The 18,054-nt window shown below is 42.9% G+C and overlaps 1 protein-coding gene across 2 annotated transcripts in view; it reads right to left on the reverse strand.

Annotated features, from left to right (window-relative positions):
• LOC137258332 (uncharacterized) overlaps positions 1-18,054 on the reverse strand; it is an 83,889-nt gene that overhangs the window by 47,051 nt on the left and 18,784 nt on the right. The window contains exon 2 of one of the 2 annotated variants that reach the window (XM_067795971.1): positions 3,176-3,322. The gene's annotated coding sequence lies outside the window, so the exon portion shown is untranslated. Of the gene's footprint in view, positions 1-3,175; positions 3,323-17,004; positions 17,038-18,054 lie in introns of those variants that run through there. The other variant, XR_010954626.1, reaches the window with a different exon arrangement.

The raw sequence follows: 18,054 nt of genomic DNA on the forward strand, positions 1-18,054 counted from the left end.
CTAATCGGACACTGTCAAAACGAGCGGACCGGGAATCACATGGCTCACAAACTGCTTTTATCAGACATCTGTATAAGAAACTGTGTCTCAGATTACACAGAAAGGCACTGTAAGACAGCAAGACCTGTCACTAACTGTACAGCAAGGCCTGTAACCAATTATAGAGCAAGGCCTGTCACTAACTGCACCCACTACACAGTGAGGCCTGTTACCCAGTACGCAGTGAGGCATGTTACCCACTACACAATAAGGCCTGTTACCCATTCTACATTAAGGCCTGTTACCCACTACACAGTAAGGCCCGCCACCCACTACAAAGTAAGGTCCGTCACCCACTACACAGCAAGGTCCGTCACTCACTACACAGCAAGGTGCATCACTCACTACACAGTAAGGTCCGTCACTCACTACACAGTAAGGTGCGTCACTCACTACACAGCAAGGTGCGTCACCCACTACACAGCAAGGTCCGTCACTCACTACACAGTAAGGTCCGTCACCCACTACACAGTAAGGTCCGTCACTCACTACACAGCAAGGTGCGTCACTCACTACACAGTAAGGTCCGTCACTCACTACACAGTAAGGTGCGTCACTCACTACACAGTAAGGTCCGTCACCCACTACACAGTAAGGCTTGTAACCCACTACACAGTAAGGTCCGTCACCCACTACACGGTAAGGTCCGTCACCCACTACACAGTAAGGCATGTAACCCACTACACACTAAGGTCCGTCACCCACTACACAGTAAGGTCCGTCACTCACTACACAGTAAGGTCAACTATACACTACAAGTCTCGTCACCCACGACACAGTAAGTTTCTTCACCCTCAACAAAGTAGAAGTTTACAGGATTATGGATAAAACTTCGCTTATACACAATTAATTAATTACTCGGTTTCTTATTTAATATTTATATTATTAAAAACATGTTTATCTAATTATAAAAAAAACATATACCCGACAAAACACCTGTGTAGCAGGTGACGGACGTTAGAGGCTAGATGGTGAGAGACGTCACTAAACCCTGTGGCTGGGGCACAAGAGCTACTGTCAGCTTTAAGCCAGGCAAGCCCTGACAACGTTCCTCAGCAATCGATTGTGTGGCGGTATTCATGTCATAACTGAAGTGTAGTTGATTGAGTTACTGCCATAAGATGTCTCAAAAAGTATGCAGACGGCACATAGTTCCATGTCATTTTGTCACATACCACTGTTGCGCTGTAACCTAATTTTCTCAAAGGGAATTCTTCAGTGGAATGTTTTTCTTGCCGATACGTATCGCGTATAAGACAGACCATGCAAATTTCAGAGAGATTGTGCAATTAACAACGCTAAACAGTCTGTAATTACGGGCGTGGCAGTTTATCAGCTCCTATTTGTTGTATTACTTGTTTCTCGTTGTAAGCAAGTAAGAGTTGTGCTCATACAACAGAACGGGATATATTATGTATATATATATGCTGGCCATGTGACTCTCATTACAGCTGATCAGTCTGTTATCCGCCTAAACCCGTGGTTTAACACGTGCACAATATAGGTGACAGTCATTGTCAGTGAGTGAATTCCGTTTTACGTCCCTTAACAATAGTCCATCTATATCATGGCGAGGGACACCAGAAATGGGCTTTGCGCATTGCACGCATTCGAGGAATCGAACCCGGGGTTTCGGCGTGACGAACAAACGCTTTAACCAGTAGACTATTCCCATCGGTCCTGCAAAAATGAGCTAATCTGAGCAGAATATCATCAGCGTTAGTCTTGAACAGAGATATGAACATTCCAATCTTATATGAGTTGACATTAGGTGATCATATCAGAAATAAATGGTATTTATTCTCAAAAACTTGATCACAACAACTGCAGCAGTCTCATATCACAACATACCATCATTAAGAGGGACGGGTAGCTTTAACTAAGCAACGCAAATGAAAAAGACGTTCACAACTTCGGAAAAAGCCACGGGCTCAGTTCTGTTGCTGTGAGTCGAAGGACTATACTCGGATCCATCAGGGACTCGAGTTGAGTTCAGTACGGGTTTCTTGTATGCATGCTTGTCCCCGTTTAAACTTTCCCAGGCCGATAAACCTAGATCTATAGCATTTAACATGGACACGTGTCGATAACGTCAATGGGTATAAGTGTGACAGAGGATGTGACTAACGTGTCGTTTATATATCTGTATCACACTGCCAGTATGCCAATGACAACTGTTAAGAACAATGAAAATTGCAAGATAGAAGGTACTGGAAAAATCCTACCAAAACATCCGCATAAAGGCACACGTGCAATATATGAAGAGTGACAGTGACTCTGAGTGAGTGATTGAATGAGTGTGTGAGACTGAGAGAACTTGGGTTTTAAGGCGATTTTAACAATATTCAAGCGACAACACGGCGGGGAACACCATCAATGAGAATCTAACTTGGGTATTCGGCGTGACGTGCCAACGTTTTGACCAACAGACTACCCCAACTCCCCAGAGAGTCATTTTGGGTTTAAAATGACCCACTCCTACTCTTAAAAGTTGCAAATGTCTAAGTTTATGTCTTATATCTTCAGTTAACTAAACTGGCCATGACAAGCGTATTAACGGGTTAACGCTTTTCACACAACAGGAAGCTCGACAGATCCGCAGAAACGGCCATTCAGATTATTATTAGACCCCTACGTTTGATGTCCAGATACGTTGGATATCCAACCTTAAATATTGATTACACAGACTCGCTTCATTTCTAAATGGAAAGATTAACTATCCATTCGGGCCACCAGCGTTCGCCAGACCTTGTGTCTCTAAAAAATGGTTATGTCCAGTCAACGTCTGTTCTATGACATTCGCGTTGTGATTCCATGGCCCTGATACTGACAGTAATGAGCATCTTTAGAAGACATAACGTCACCAGATGTTCATTCCAATGTGTCTGACGTTCCAATATTTGTTACAACACTGTTACTGTTCATTGACAGATTCCTTAAATGACGATCCGCAGACGCCAAATGCAACTTCTCGTCCACAGAGGGCGTGCGTGCGAGACTACAGGGGTCTCGCGAGACGAGACAGGTATGCATGTAAGTTGCGTGCAAAGCGCCAGATGTGTGCCTCGCTGCCCATTCTGGAGCCCTCAATTTTGAGGGTATCGGCCCATCTGTCGATAGGTATTAACAAGCTTACCGGCTACGGTGACGATGTCGTATACAGATTCACCGGTGCTGAACTGACGCTGTGTAGTATCGTCGTGGACAGAGCGGAGAACATCAATCACACTATTACCAATTACCCCCGAACAAACATGGCTGGGGAATTTCACCGGAAGGGTATCTGTAAGGAAAAAAAACCTCCGATGGTTAAATTTGCTTTCTAAGATTAAGTTGCGAGTGGGTATGTTTCGAGGCTATGTGGTCATCTTGACAGTATGGAACTACGGCGTTTAATATCGTTGAGACAATACTCGATGCTATCCAGTAAATGACGCCAGGCCGTTAGTCTCTCAAGTATAATCGAACACGGACCCCATCTAAATACATAGTTGCATGCTTCCGCATGCCGACTTGGTTTTGTGGAATTAATTCTATCAGCTAAATCAGCGAACAAACCGTGCACAAATCCGTCAACAACATCACGGCATTCTGACCTGCATCGTAAATGTCTTCGTTTTAAGGCAATACATTCCAAGATGGAACGTGATGTTTTTATGAAAATACGAATTAGCCACGATTCCGTGGGCATTCCCATGGAGGTTGAAGCAGTTGCAGGAATGGAACCGGCATGGAACTGGCATGCAAGTTGGTTTTACAAACCTGATAGCAATGGGGGCCTACAAGGTTCTTCTTTATTGCAGACAGGCCGACAACAACGCCGTTTCCGGCCTTTTGAGGTGGCGGTCAGCTCTTTGATATGCAAGCCCTTATTTATTATCGATATTTTGCGTAATAACGATTCTATTTCCAAACCATTCTTTCTTCCAATTATCTGCCAGTTTAGGCTTTGACCCCTGGGAAATTGTAGAAGATTACAGCACGTGAATGTAACTCAGTTGTAGCAAAATAACTTTGATCGGTGATGATAGCAGAGAGAGGGGGCATGGAAAATAGCGATTGGGAGGGAGAGGGATGATGGGGGAGGGGGATAGGGGTGGATCTGGGATCAGTTGTTGCGCTCTTTCAGTGAGGGCAAGGACGACTTTACTACAGTTCAGATCGCTGTCCAGTTACATAGCACATGGTGCGCTTTACCAGACATTACCCATATTTAGAATTACAAATATTTTCTGTACCCACAGAGCATCTGTGGAATAAGAGGACTTGTTCCTGCAATGTATCCCGCACTGGCAGTTAGCGTGCCATTTTCTCTTAACATTTTGACAGGAGCTAATTTTCGTTCGTACGGATTTCTATTTCAGTACATAACGATCGAAGCATCGGTCTTGACTTGACACGTAAAAGCAAAACACATATTTTTATCATTGATTATTTTCAGTTCCTATCAAAAACAGAACATTTGGGTATTTTAAAGGTTTTAATGGCTGTATTTCTCTGAGCTTCTCACAAATCAAACTACCGGCACGTGTATGGCGTATGATGTTAAGAATACAATTCTCGAACTGTTTTCCGTAATCGTCCCCAAGTTTGAAACAAGGAATTGGAAACACTATTGACAGGTCATTCAACTTACAGTGAACCATCGTGAGCTTCAGTCTCATTTGTCTGGAAACACACCTTTCGTCCGATTAGTACTCGGAGCGCGTGAGTGCGTGAGTCCATGCGTAAATGAGTGAGTGAGTGAGTGAGTGAGAGTGAGTTTAAGGCCGCTTTACTGTATTTCAGTTACGTCATGGTTTGTCTGTCCCACATGCGATAAGCGTATAACATTTGAACAGTAGGCGCTGACAAACATAACAACATAATCACGGCGAATCTGTGATTCCAACCCTCGATCATAAGTTCCTGGTGTTCAAAGGGACGCAACTTCGCAAAACCAATTAAGGCGGCTTGGACGATTTTACCATGCATGCCTAGTGGTTGCTGACGGGAAAATTTACAAAAGTTCGATAAACATTAATACATATTCCTGATCCAGTATTCAGAAAAGACAATTCCCTTCATGTGTTCAGCTTCAATGTCCTGAAACATATCACCTAATCTCTTAGTTCTCAATAAGTATTAGGATCAGCTGATTCAAGAGCTACTCTCCAAACATAACTGACAGTTATTTCAGATGTTATAATATCAACAACACATGCATATACGACAGCAACGTCAACGTCCATGAATGTTTATTTAAGAATATCAGAGTAGATGTATGCATGTTGAACACACTTTGCCACATGAGAAGTAAAACATTTCATGGTGTCTACAACATACTACGTCTCCCGTTTAAGTACAAGCCAACAAAGTAGACCAAAATAGTTCACATGGCTATATGTAACTCGGTGGCAATAAGATAGAGCTGGTTTCTTTCTTCATTTGGGTAGTACAACTGAGTTTGTTACATAAACTAAACTGACGGGCAAAAGAAACTACACCAAATTTCGGATTCCAGTATTTTGAATATTTGAACTGGATTTTGTTTCCAGATTACATAAACATATCACAAAAATACTGCACACAACAATTTGAGCACGAGTTATATGAAAATGCACTGGTTCTTGCGAAAATCAGTTTTAGTGATGGAAAAAATGTAATGCACGAGCATCGCATGATGGAAATGGTAATGGGTATAAAGACCCTGCAGTCAGTATTCCAAGACCATAAACAAGAACATATGTCATATTTGGGATTTCACTTTCTTAGTAAAGTACAAATTCTAGTACTTTTTTCGGTTGAGTCCCATCCGGGATTCGAACCCGCACCCTCAGAGTCAGGCACCTAATAGCCAGCACACAAAGTCAGCCGCCTAGCCCGCTCAGCCACCGCGACTTCCACGGTGAGCGGGCTAGGCGGCTGACTTTGTGTGCTGGCTATTAGGTGCCTGAGTCTGAGGGTGCGGGTTCGAATCCCGGATGGGACTCAACCGAAAAAAGTACTAGAATTTGTACTTTACTAAGAAAGTGAAATCCCAAATATGACATATGTTGCATTTGACCACTTTCTAAATGGCATCGTGTAATCATAAACAAGAAGATTATTTCCACTAACATGCCGAGATTAACTGCAAAACAGCGTGAGAGGGCGATTAGAATGCTCCACCTAGGGGCCAGGCATGCTCACGTGGCAAGAATCTTTGGTTGCACAATAACAAGGCTGTAGACAAGACTGAGGCAAACAGGTAGCACTGCTGACAGGCCAAGGAGCGGCAGTCCACGAGTTACTACCGACAATGAAGACCGGTATCTGCGCATGTGTTTATTGCATCTTCGTAATCGCTTCATCATTGGGACGTCATCAGCAACAACATCGTTGAATCATGTGGTCAGTCGAAGAACAGTTACAAGACGACTGAGACATTATGGTATTCGTCTTATCGACCATTCCGTGGGATGACCTTGGCCCCTCGTCATCGACGTGACAGACTGAGGTGGGCCCGCACTGTGCAGTATTGGCAGAAACGGAATTGGCAACGAATTATGTTTACTGATGAAAACCGTTTTCAGTTATTCCGTGCAGATGGTCGGGTTCGAGTCTACCGCCGAAGGGGTGATAGAACAGCACCCTGCTGAATTCATGAGACGATTCCTCCTTTTGGTGGAGGGGGATTCATGGTTTGGGGCGGCATATGCAGAGATTTGACGACACAGCTGGTAGTTTTCGATGCAAACTTAACAGCCCAGCGTTAAACTGATGAAGTTTTGCGTCCTGTTGTGCTGCAATTCTTACAGCAACATCGGCGTGTCATGTCTCAGCAAGATAACGCCAGGCCCCATACTGCCAGGATTACACAGGACTTTCTCTAGCATAATAACGTGAATGTTCTGCCATGGCCAGTTCGATCCCCAGACCTCTCGCCGATTGAACATTTGCAGGGGTCACCTAGACAGACAAATTCGTTCACGTAACCCACCACCTGCAAATCGTCAAGACTTGGTAAATGCATGAAGAGTGGAGTGGCAGGCAATTGGAAACAACGTTATTCGACGATTGATTAACTCTGTTAGACGTCGTGTTCAAGCATGCATCGTTGCATATGGAGGACATACCCGTTCCTGACATTGAATTATGTCTGATAATGACTCCTCCAATCCTATCTGATCATTTCAACACGCTCCAAAAAGTCTCTTAACAAACTAACAAAATTTACAAATCACACCTTTTTCATTTAAACGTCCATACATTTCTACTGTCAACCGTAAATGCTGTAAATTTTATCAATATCCATTGACAAATGATTGGTTGAACATTGAATTACACAGCTTTTGACATATCTTCTTGTTATATTTTCCCAGAGACAAATTTGTATTGGTGTACTTTCTTTTGCCCGTGAGTTTATTTCACGTTCCTTTTCACAGGGCGGTGGGGTAGTCTACTGGTTCGATCGTCACGCCGAAGACTCGGGTTCGATTTCCCACATGGATACAGTGCGTGAAACCTGTTTATGTTGTACTGCTTGAATATTGCTACAAGCGGCGTAAACCAATACTCACTCATCTTGGTGTAGTTATTCTAGTAGCAATATGATGGCATCGGAACTTCCACCTTGGATACCGCCATATAGCTGGAATATTGCTGAGTGCGGCGTAAAACTAAACTCACTCACTCCAGCTTGGATAGTGCAACTGAACTGTTACCTATTTTACTTTCCAGTTTTATTAGGATTAGAATTATGTTACATGTTTTACCCGATTTCAATATCATTTCAGTGATTTAACGTCCGACAACTGGGGAAGATTCGCCCGAGGTGATACAGACATTAAACCTTTATCAATTTGGCGAAACCCGTGTGCAGAGCTATAATGCTGGCTAACCAACGGGGATAATCAGGGCTAAATCTTTGATTCGATTTACGACGGAAAGTAATATGTTTATCCAATTTACAATATTGACTGATTGAATTTGGTCTAACACCGTTTTGAAATAAACTCCACTTATGTCTAGACATGTCAGCTTGTGTGAAAATAAAGACGAAGATTCAAACCCACATATTTTGATTCCGGTGTTTCCAAGAGAGACAACTCTTTACAGTGAATTTCCCTGCGCTAAAACACTTGATTACTCGAGTTTGTACATCGCGATCGGTTTGTAGCCCGGTTAATAACACCCATTATTCCGCTGTCTCCGGAGTAATTACACCATGAATTAGATATTCATGTTACTACAAATCAACTAATGTCATATGCATCTGATCTTTCCATTCTATTCACATGCAAAGGCCAAGCTAACATTAAACAAGACACATGAAACATCACGTGGACTTTGAAGTGTAGTCTGTTTGCTGTGAAAACGGACCGACGAATTTCACTTCAAACCAAAACGTGATTCGAATACAAGTGAAGTTGTGGATCCTCATAATTTTAATCATAAGTTTAGGTCTAAGAGTTTCATTCAACCACGGATAAAAGCTGTTTAACAAACGATCACAGATTCAAATCGTCACCACTGGTTTGTATTAATTGTATCAAAGGGGTGAGGGCAGCAGTGAAACAAATGCACGTGCGGTACGTCATGAGCGCTAACTCAGACCAACCCCACATGACCTCGGTGTTTCATTTATTGTGCATGACCCTGTAGTACGAACAATAAAGCCATTTAAAACTATGATCCTTTGTTCAACAACTTTCATCTTAAGCTGAATACAGTTCTGAGATTTTTATGTTCAACTGGTAATGTAAAATTACGAAGATTCGCAATCTTAGTTTCACTTCATTCGATTTACGTTTTTGTTTAAAGTGAAATTCATCGGTTCGTTTTCACTGCAAATAGTCTATATGTAAGATCTCATATGACGTCTGTTTGAAGAAAGTCCACACGAGCTCGGCTATGAAGCCACGTTCCTTTCTATACAGTATTCTACATGGACAACATGTGCAGCGTTCGGGCTGACTTTCGTAGACCCACCCTGATAACGCCGACCGGAAATATAGACCGTTATGACTCATTTACGTAATATAAAGTGTCCAAAATTGTTGACGCATTATTTCGATGCCTGGAACACGATGTAATCATATGTCATTATGCGTTACAATTTTGACCTCATGGCAGGTGCGCGGTGTATATAACATAAACAGCCGTATTTTTGCAACACGAGTGAGCTGCAGCGTCAACCAATCCAACGGTCTTGAATGCCTGTTAGGCGTACAGAAGATTCCATGCTCTCGTGACATTTGATAATTTGTACATGTATCTTGTATTCAGACTGTAAAGTCTCATTAGGGGGATATCGTGTGCCCTATTGCCACGTGCATATAAATAGAAAATACACGTGACAAAATAGACTCCAAATCAATTACTCATATGTGTAGTCACTGATGACTTTGATAATGTCTGCCCGTCAGCGAATGAATATTGTTTAACACATCATTACTCTAATTCTGTTGATGTTTGTTTGTTTGTTCCCGTATTTTTGTAGGCAAACAACTGATTTGCCTTTGCATGCGTCTTTTACAATAGGCGGGACTTTGCAATCCATTCATTACAGTTTCATTGGGTTTCATACACACTGATTGATAACTTATTCCGAATCGTGCAATCGAGATTTGCATGAATATGTCATTTTTATTTTAGGATTGTGGTTCTTCTGGTACAGCATAGTTGTGGGTAGTACAACAATAGATGATAAACATTGCAGCTTATCAAAGTAACGGTAGCGCTTGGTCCGTTATCAGTCCGTTATCAGCCAGCTGGATGGTAATTCCCTTCCATGATCTACAAGCATTAATTCATCCAACCCAGAACTTGACCTAGAATCAACATAGAGACCAAGTCATTAAAACTAAGGGGAGATGATTCTGCAATTATGGCTGATTATTGGCCGACACGACGATCCTGGCAAGCAGTAATCAATATGAGATGAAAGGCGACGCGATCCTGACATTTATAGGGTTAAAAGAGGTGGCGATCTAGGAGGGGATAACTACATTCAACTCCATCACCTCAGCATCGACTTCACCTACACCATTACATCCTCTTCCAAGCCTCTGACGGCGTTAAACTCTGTCACCCCCGCTGCCCTCTCCCCTCATACTCCTCGGTGGCCCCACCACCGGAGTGAGACGCTGGGTCTAGTATCACTGTAGTTTATCTGGAGTTGGGTTATTCATCAAGTAATGAAGCAATCTCAAACTAATGCAAGGGAGGGTAGCCCCCCAACTGACGCACACTCCTGACGCCAGATCATCTACACAGAGGACTAAAACTTCATTGACATTAGGTCCTATTCATTTCAAATGGAACGGTTTTCGATGTTATTAATATACGTGTAATTGATGACTTGAATTACTTGGAGAACTTTTTTGATATATCACCTTTCTTTTTCAGCTCAGTTCTGTCAGATACTCGTGATGCATATCTGAGCATTGGAAATGTATTCAGATCGGATAACATCAGTATGACCAGACTGACACCGTGGAATGTTACCACATGGAATGGCGTTACCCTTGTGAAAATTAAGAACAGGGTTCTAGATTTTCGAAGCTCTCCCAGCGTTAAGATAGTCATAAGTTAATGTTCCTGTGTGGCACTTAGACTAACCCCGAGAGTTTCGAAAATGTAGGACCTTGTCTTCAGCAACTCAGACTTGGTGCAAGCGGCGACTAACGCAGGGGTCTAGCTCGGTCACATTTTTGTATCCAATTACTTAGAAGAATGCTCATGATGTCAGTCACCTGATCCTTTGCCTTCTTTTGGTTTATTTACAGATTGGTATCAATCTACAGGCACACTGCTGAGCGTTGCTCAAAACAACGAAACAAAACCTAACGTGACATTAAGAGGTGATAGTGATAAATGTGATTCCCATAGCACCGGAAGCTGGGACGCAGTTCCCATGCATTCAAACACAACATCTAAAGCCTCGAACGCCACTGATAAGATACTGCACTTGTGAAAAGAGTACCCGGAGTCTGGAATTGGATTCTATTTGGATCTGGAAGAAGATGGTACAGTAAATTATAGGCTGTCAATATCTAACACTTACCAGTAAAGACAACCCGTATTGTTGACGAATACTTAGCCTTGGGCTCTGACAACCAAGTCCCAGTTCCAAGAAGGGTGCAATTACGGAACGAACGAATCCACCTTTTGTAAGTCTACTATGAGTCACCCACTGGGACTTCAGTGTGTCCAACAAGCCCCTACGTCTCTGCTCAGATATTTAACACAATAGCGAAAAATGAAACTGTGACATGAATTGCTATTTGTTTACGCAAGCTTACCAGACATGGTAGGTATCAAAGAGACATGTTTTCTGTCATGTCTGTAGCCCAGACTGGATAAGGTGGGCGATATCCAGTGATGGAGGAGATTCACATCTTTCGCTTGTCAGTATCGATCCTGAAGACCATCCTGAGTGTTTACGTTATTCTCTGATAGCCGATGAGGACACAAAGGGTATACGCTTTGGTGTACATTGCTGACGTTTTGACGGGTCCGTGGCACCGTTGACTACACTCCTTCATCTGGAGATGTAGGCCCGCGGGTCAATGTTCGTTATTCTTTGCAAATACTGCGTTCAGCGTCTCTAGTGACCACTTGTTCCGTGTGTCCCTGCGAAACGGCGGTACATAATATACCGACACATAGCAACGCACGCCCCAGACTAAGACTGTCTGGGTATTACCACCTGTATTTCAATAACCAGCTGTATTCGTGCCTCTGCCTTCCCCATATATTGTAAATATTTTCCAGGACTAACGGGATCGGGTGGCCTGGCTTGCTGACTTGTTTGTCATTATATCTCAGATGCGTAGATTGATGCTCATGCTGATGATCACTGGGTTGTCTGATTGTGACTCAACAAACAAACAATAGTATTTTCGCAAATAGCTAGTGCCATCACACATTAATGTACTTTTAAATACACTTTTACTTTTTATGTCCAACGAATTCTGTTTCGGCTGCTGACCAAGTATTTATATTGTTATTCTTTGGCGCTAAGCGGTTCCCTCTGAATGTACGTATTTTGTTTCCAACCGTCATTCGTTACAAGGATCGACAATACAAAGTTTGCAGGTACTGCCATCTTTCCAAGTGCACGAGACAGATCGAGAAAATTACAGTTAGCTGCCCCTGGTAACCGTAATGACGAGGATGAGAATGCATATGTTATAAACTTCAGTGTTACAAAACCCACTTACGTAGAAGTAGAATTAGTCACATCTGGCCAATACGTAATACGTAATATGGCCGATTACATAAACCACGTTGATAAATATACATATTCTCAAGCCTTAGGTATCACAGTCTTCATCAGATACAATGCCTGGTTCAACATTCCATAACATTGATAAACGGTAGGAATTTCCCCAATTTGAAGTGAAACAAGACAAACCACTGGTCATTTTCATATATAATGTTGCCAGCCTTACGGAAGTCTAGATCCTGTGGTTGTGAACACAGTTTGACATCTATATCATTGTAAGTCAGCTTAACGGGGAATATGCCCGTGAAGATGGTCGGCTGTCAGCTTCCCGTGTTGGACAAAGTGACTTTATTGATGCATGTCGTTGTATTCCAGCTGCGTAGGCCTGTACAGATGATATCACTGGATTGTCGTCTTACACCAGTGAAAAAATAAACCAGAGGCCAGGGTCGAAAAGAACGAAATCATAATTCTGATAACGATCAGCGGACCCTTGGTCACTTAAGGGAGGTACAGACCGTATTGTGGCTCCATTGACATCTGAGTGAGGGTGAAGGTTTAGAACATATAGCGAACTACACAAGATGCACATAATCTACTGTGGCGGTTCTCGCTATAAACACTACAACAAAAGGTCTATAATCCTAAAGACTCTTGAGTTGAAAGGCAATCCTTCGTAACTCCTGGTCGAATTTCTTAGAGCAGCTGGGCCAAGCAAAGCTTTATTGTCAAGTACAGAGACCTAAGACAGTACTAATCCCTTTTCCGAAAGATGTCCAAATGGCCACATGATGCTTTATATCTCCAGCGTCTATCCTATCCCTTTCTTCACGACAATAAAAGAGCACAAGACGACACACCCATCTCTCCCTTCCCCTACCGGAAACACTCCCCTTTGATTGTGAAGTTTCGTTTGTTTTCATCGGCACACCCTTTGACCTTGGTACCAACATTCATGCAGAATAATACTGTCTGTTTCTTTCACAAAAATCGTTTTTATTCAAATTAGAGTGTGCATCAGTAGGATGTTATTTCCATGCGGCATCTCTGTGGCTTACAGGAATTCCTGTTTTTGGGTCTGAGCCAAAGTTCCTCGTCTGAACAAGACCAATAACAAACTCCTGAGACTCTCATGGCTGGTAATTGTTTGGTTGCGTGAATTTGGAATATATGTTTATGGAATAGATCGGCAGTATGCAATGCGGTCTGACTGTAGATTGCTACTACAAGGTGCGTAATGTGTGTAAATTGTCAGAAACATTGTTCACACAAGAGTAGCCTTTCCCTGGCTGCTTATTTCTATACTGTGTAGTGAGTGAGTGAGTAAGTGAGTGAGTGAGTGAGTGACGCTGCTTGGACATTATTTCCCTTTCAGCATGGCGTGTTAGTTGGATATGGATTACGTGGTTGGTTGATTGTCCAGCTATATCACAGCGGTCTGTGAATAATCGAGTCTAGACTAGACAATCCAGTGATCAACAGCATGAGCATCGATCTACGAATATGTTAAACGATGACATCTGTCAACCAGGTCAGCGAGCCTCTTGCGTCATGCTTAGGTTGCTGAAGACCAGTTCCAACCCGGATCTTTGCGCGTTCGTTCAAGACAAGTGGTTGACACTATGAGCAATCACCGATGTTGGCTTCCTCGACAAGCATCATGTGCATGGACCTATCCCTAGACAATGGTGACGTGGTTTCAGGGATTTACACTCTGGAGGTATAGGTGTGTTTACCTTTTAGCATCGGAAGGTTTTATAGACGAAATTTCCAAACTAGATGTTAGACCAATTTTAACCCTGATCGTCGCGGGTCAGGGGCTCTTTTTCACGAAGCAACCTTTACTAAGGTTACCCTGACCTTCTGTAACATGCATTAAGGTTACCGTAGTGACTAACCACCCGATTCCATAAGTCGCCTCTTTGGACATGCATAGTCGCTTTTTATGGCAAGCATGGGTTGCTGAAGGCCTATTCGATTCCGGATCTTCACAGGTCACACTTCCAACAGGCTATAATTCATGAAGCATATTTTACCAAACAAATATACAGTCAACTTTCCTTAACAGGATCAAAAACGTCCATACCTATACTATATCATATCTAAGTTATCTTTGATCGAAATAGGAAACCTGAATCGATTTTAATACACAAGATGGCGGTTTCGTTTTTCCTCGCTTGCTGTTGTATCAACTGGGATGCTGATCACAAATCCATGAAATACAACATCGAAAACTTGTAATTTGAATGGGTCATATAATGAATTTCTAAATACAGTGGCGGCGAAACTATCTTCGTAATACGAGAGCACCTCCATGTAGTCACGCTAAAGCCCAGTCTCCACCGTTAGAGTTACAAATCTCGGAATCTAGATCGGAAACGGACAATGACTCAACTTGATCAAATAACGGCCAATATATAAATTTTGTCAGGACTGGCACGGCTCGGCGCACGGAGACGAAAGAATGACTGACAATGGAATATATAATGTTTGGATTAATCCAGACAGTTTACTGAAGAGATGAAATGTGATATATTTGCTGAGAACGGAGTCACTCCGTGGCCGAATGAAATTGTGTATATCTATTACATTAGCTGATCCGGCTCGCCGTCAGCATTGTGCACACATTGAGTGTTGTGGCACAGGGGTTGGCTGAGGGAATGTAATGGCGTGGCTGTAAAGATATTATGTCCAATATACGTTCCCCTGTGCATACAGGGAGAGGAGATTGACTAGCAGTACTTTGCAATCACATCAAACACAGATGAATCTTTTCAAATGACGTGTTAGAGTGGGTGATATGTAGTGATATTCATGGTAGTGGAGTGTAAGAAGATCATCGGGCACATTATGAGGTTTTTCGTATTAAAAACATTGAGATCCGATTTGAATACGGTGCGAGAGCGGACGACAGGAGGACACATCACAGGGATGTTCTGGCCCCATGGGTCCTCACATGACGTAGGTGTATTCATATAGTTGATTGACAAGCTGGCGAGGCTCCATCACGTTTGTGTGAAGACGTTCTCAGGTGTAGCTTCGTTAGTTGGTCGTTGTTTAACGACACACTCGGCAATATTCCAGCTACATGGTTGCGGTCTGTAAATAATCGAGTCTGGGCCAGACAATCCAGTGATCTACGCAAACAGGATACGGTGACATGTGTCCAAGTCGACGAGTCTGACAACCCGATCCCGTTAGTCGCCTCCGACAAGCATTGGTTACTGAAGACCAGTTGTAACCCAATCAACATCCAGCCTACGGATGTGATGCAGAAAGACCAAGGAACCTGAAGAGTGAGTGAGTTTAATTTTACGCCGCACTCGGCAATATTCCAGCTATATGGCGGCGGTCTGTAAATAATCGAGTCTGGACCAGACAATCCAGTCACCAACAACATGAACATCGATCTGCGCAATTGGGGGATAACATGTATCAGCCAAGTCAGCCAGCCTGACCACTAAACACTTGATCCCGTACGTCGCCTCTTACGACAAGCATAGTAGCATGGGTTGCTGAAAGCCCATTCTACCCCTGGACCTTCACGGGTAAGGAGCCTGAAGACGTTTGTCAATACAAACATAACTTTACGTAAAAAAACAAGTGATTTCTTCAACATGGCGAATTCCCATCAGCTATCCTCAACGTCCACGTGTACGTCCAGTCACGAACATGATCCCGAAGGTAGCTTTTGAATCAACGCGGGACCTTCCAGGCCTTGGCAGCAGACGAACACACTCTTGACACAAATGCACGAAGATTGCGTCTTATCAGACTAAGTATACGGACGTACTCCGCGTGGAGAGAGGGACAAATTCATAAATGCAGTATTTACTTATCAAGTTGACCTCTCAGAGCTGTGTGCCCAGACTGGTCGATATGTGTGTTCAGTTATCTAAGTTAACACACGCATTGCACGGACGGCACGAGACCATCACGCGCTATTACTTCAGGATTACTGGTAAACATCGGATAATTTGCCCATGAGACACACCAATAACTGGGAGATGAAAAAAAGGATTTAATCATCTTTGAGGGGTGGGAGCCCTTTGATGAGATACTTTCTGTAACGACCATAATCTTTTGTTGATCGCCATTCTGTATGCAGGGACTTTCAGACATTACCACAACGCCCGAAGTGCTTCCTCTCAAATACTTTATAATCTGTCAAGCGAGGACAAAATGTATTCTAACAGCATTCCACTTGAGCTATTCATTGATTAGCGTATTGTGAAACAGTGTCATTGATAGAAAAGTGTTGATTCTTGTCTTGGTGGAAATGCTTTGGAGTAAATGCAAGGAATCAATGCCTGGGCCCTAATTCCTCGTTCCAACCACACCACCAAGTCCCTCATTGTAATTATATATACTGAACATCGACAACTGACTTTTTCCCTGCCACGTTCGCTCCATAACAGTCATTAACAATCTCGCTTATTTCAGCTTTCTACAAAATAACGGTTCAGAAACAGAAACAGGCACTTCTTTCTGTGATAAGCATGCATTAAAGAAGCAATATATCACCCACATGTGTCCAGAGATCATGTTGAGGCTGAGGCTCCAGTGCTTATAGGGACTACGAGTATTGGCGCAGAGACCATATCCCGCTTGGTCTATGGTCTCTGGATGGTGGGGTCTCATACTGGGTCGGTGGGCAGTCAGGCAAGCCTTCATGCACCTCATTGGCTCAATAAGTCGGTTCTTGGTGCCTCCTGCCATTACCGGAGTGGTGCCAACACTCACCAACATTGGATCAATGGGTGGTCAGATGCAGGCTGGATAGTGATGCAGAAGGTTCTGGCGTACTGGAACACATATTGTGGGCAATGTGATAGGAAATCAGGATTGTGGGCCATGTAATGTGCAGTCGGGATCGCGGTCAATGCGATATGAAATAACGGTCGTTGTTCACAATTTGAACCACGGGACTGTTTTGTTCAGGTTAGAAGTATTCTGCTGAGCGTCGTCGTAAACCTGTGATATTACGGAGAGTGGAATGAAACAAAACAACCCTAAACACTCACTATCCCCCAAACAGTTTCGATTCCCCACATGGGTACAATGTGTGAAGCCTATTTCTGGTGTCCCCTCCCCTGATATTGCTGGAATATTGCTAAAAGTGGCGCACAAATAAGCTCACCCACTCACAGACATCAGCTACAGACGAGTTTGCATTTATAGCGTTTGAATCGATATAATGAAGAGCACCACTTGGTACCCTCAATGACTCGTTCCTTTTGCGAGGCTGATTTTTGATAATCGTTTAGATCATAGCTTTTATCATGATGATAGAAATTTATGTTTGTATGCACTTAATTCTTTGATAATAAATACACAACAGATTCGGTCTTTGATATGTTTATATCATCCTCCTAATCAGGCAATGTCGTCACTCACTCGCGACCGGACAGGTTGGAGATAAACAGTTATATGATACAGTGATGGAGCGCACGCCACAAGGCATTTAATACAGACATGGTGATTGATCGTACAGTCGGTAAAACATTGCTTGTACAACTGTCAGCAGCCACAGATCCAACATCTTCATCCCGATAACCCACAGAAGTCTTTACACAACAAACATCCACCACCATGGAACAGGAAATGGTATTTGGAATCGGTCAAAGGCATCTCATACAAGAAATAGATATAAAAACGTCTGCAAAAGAAAAAAATGGCTATAAACTTCTATTACATGGAAATAGAATGTATACGTCAGCGGTAATGTCTTTCTTTGTGGTCGAAAGCGACATCGTAAAGGGGAAAGCAATTGCATGACATACTTAAAATGGAAGGCAAAAGGTTCTGAATTACGTTATGGA

Source organism: Haliotis asinina, chromosome 12 (assembly GCF_037392515.1).
Source record: "Haliotis asinina isolate JCU_RB_2024 chromosome 12, JCU_Hal_asi_v2, whole genome shotgun sequence".
NCBI classification, from domain to species: domain Eukaryota; kingdom Metazoa; phylum Mollusca; class Gastropoda; order Lepetellida; family Haliotidae; genus Haliotis; species Haliotis asinina.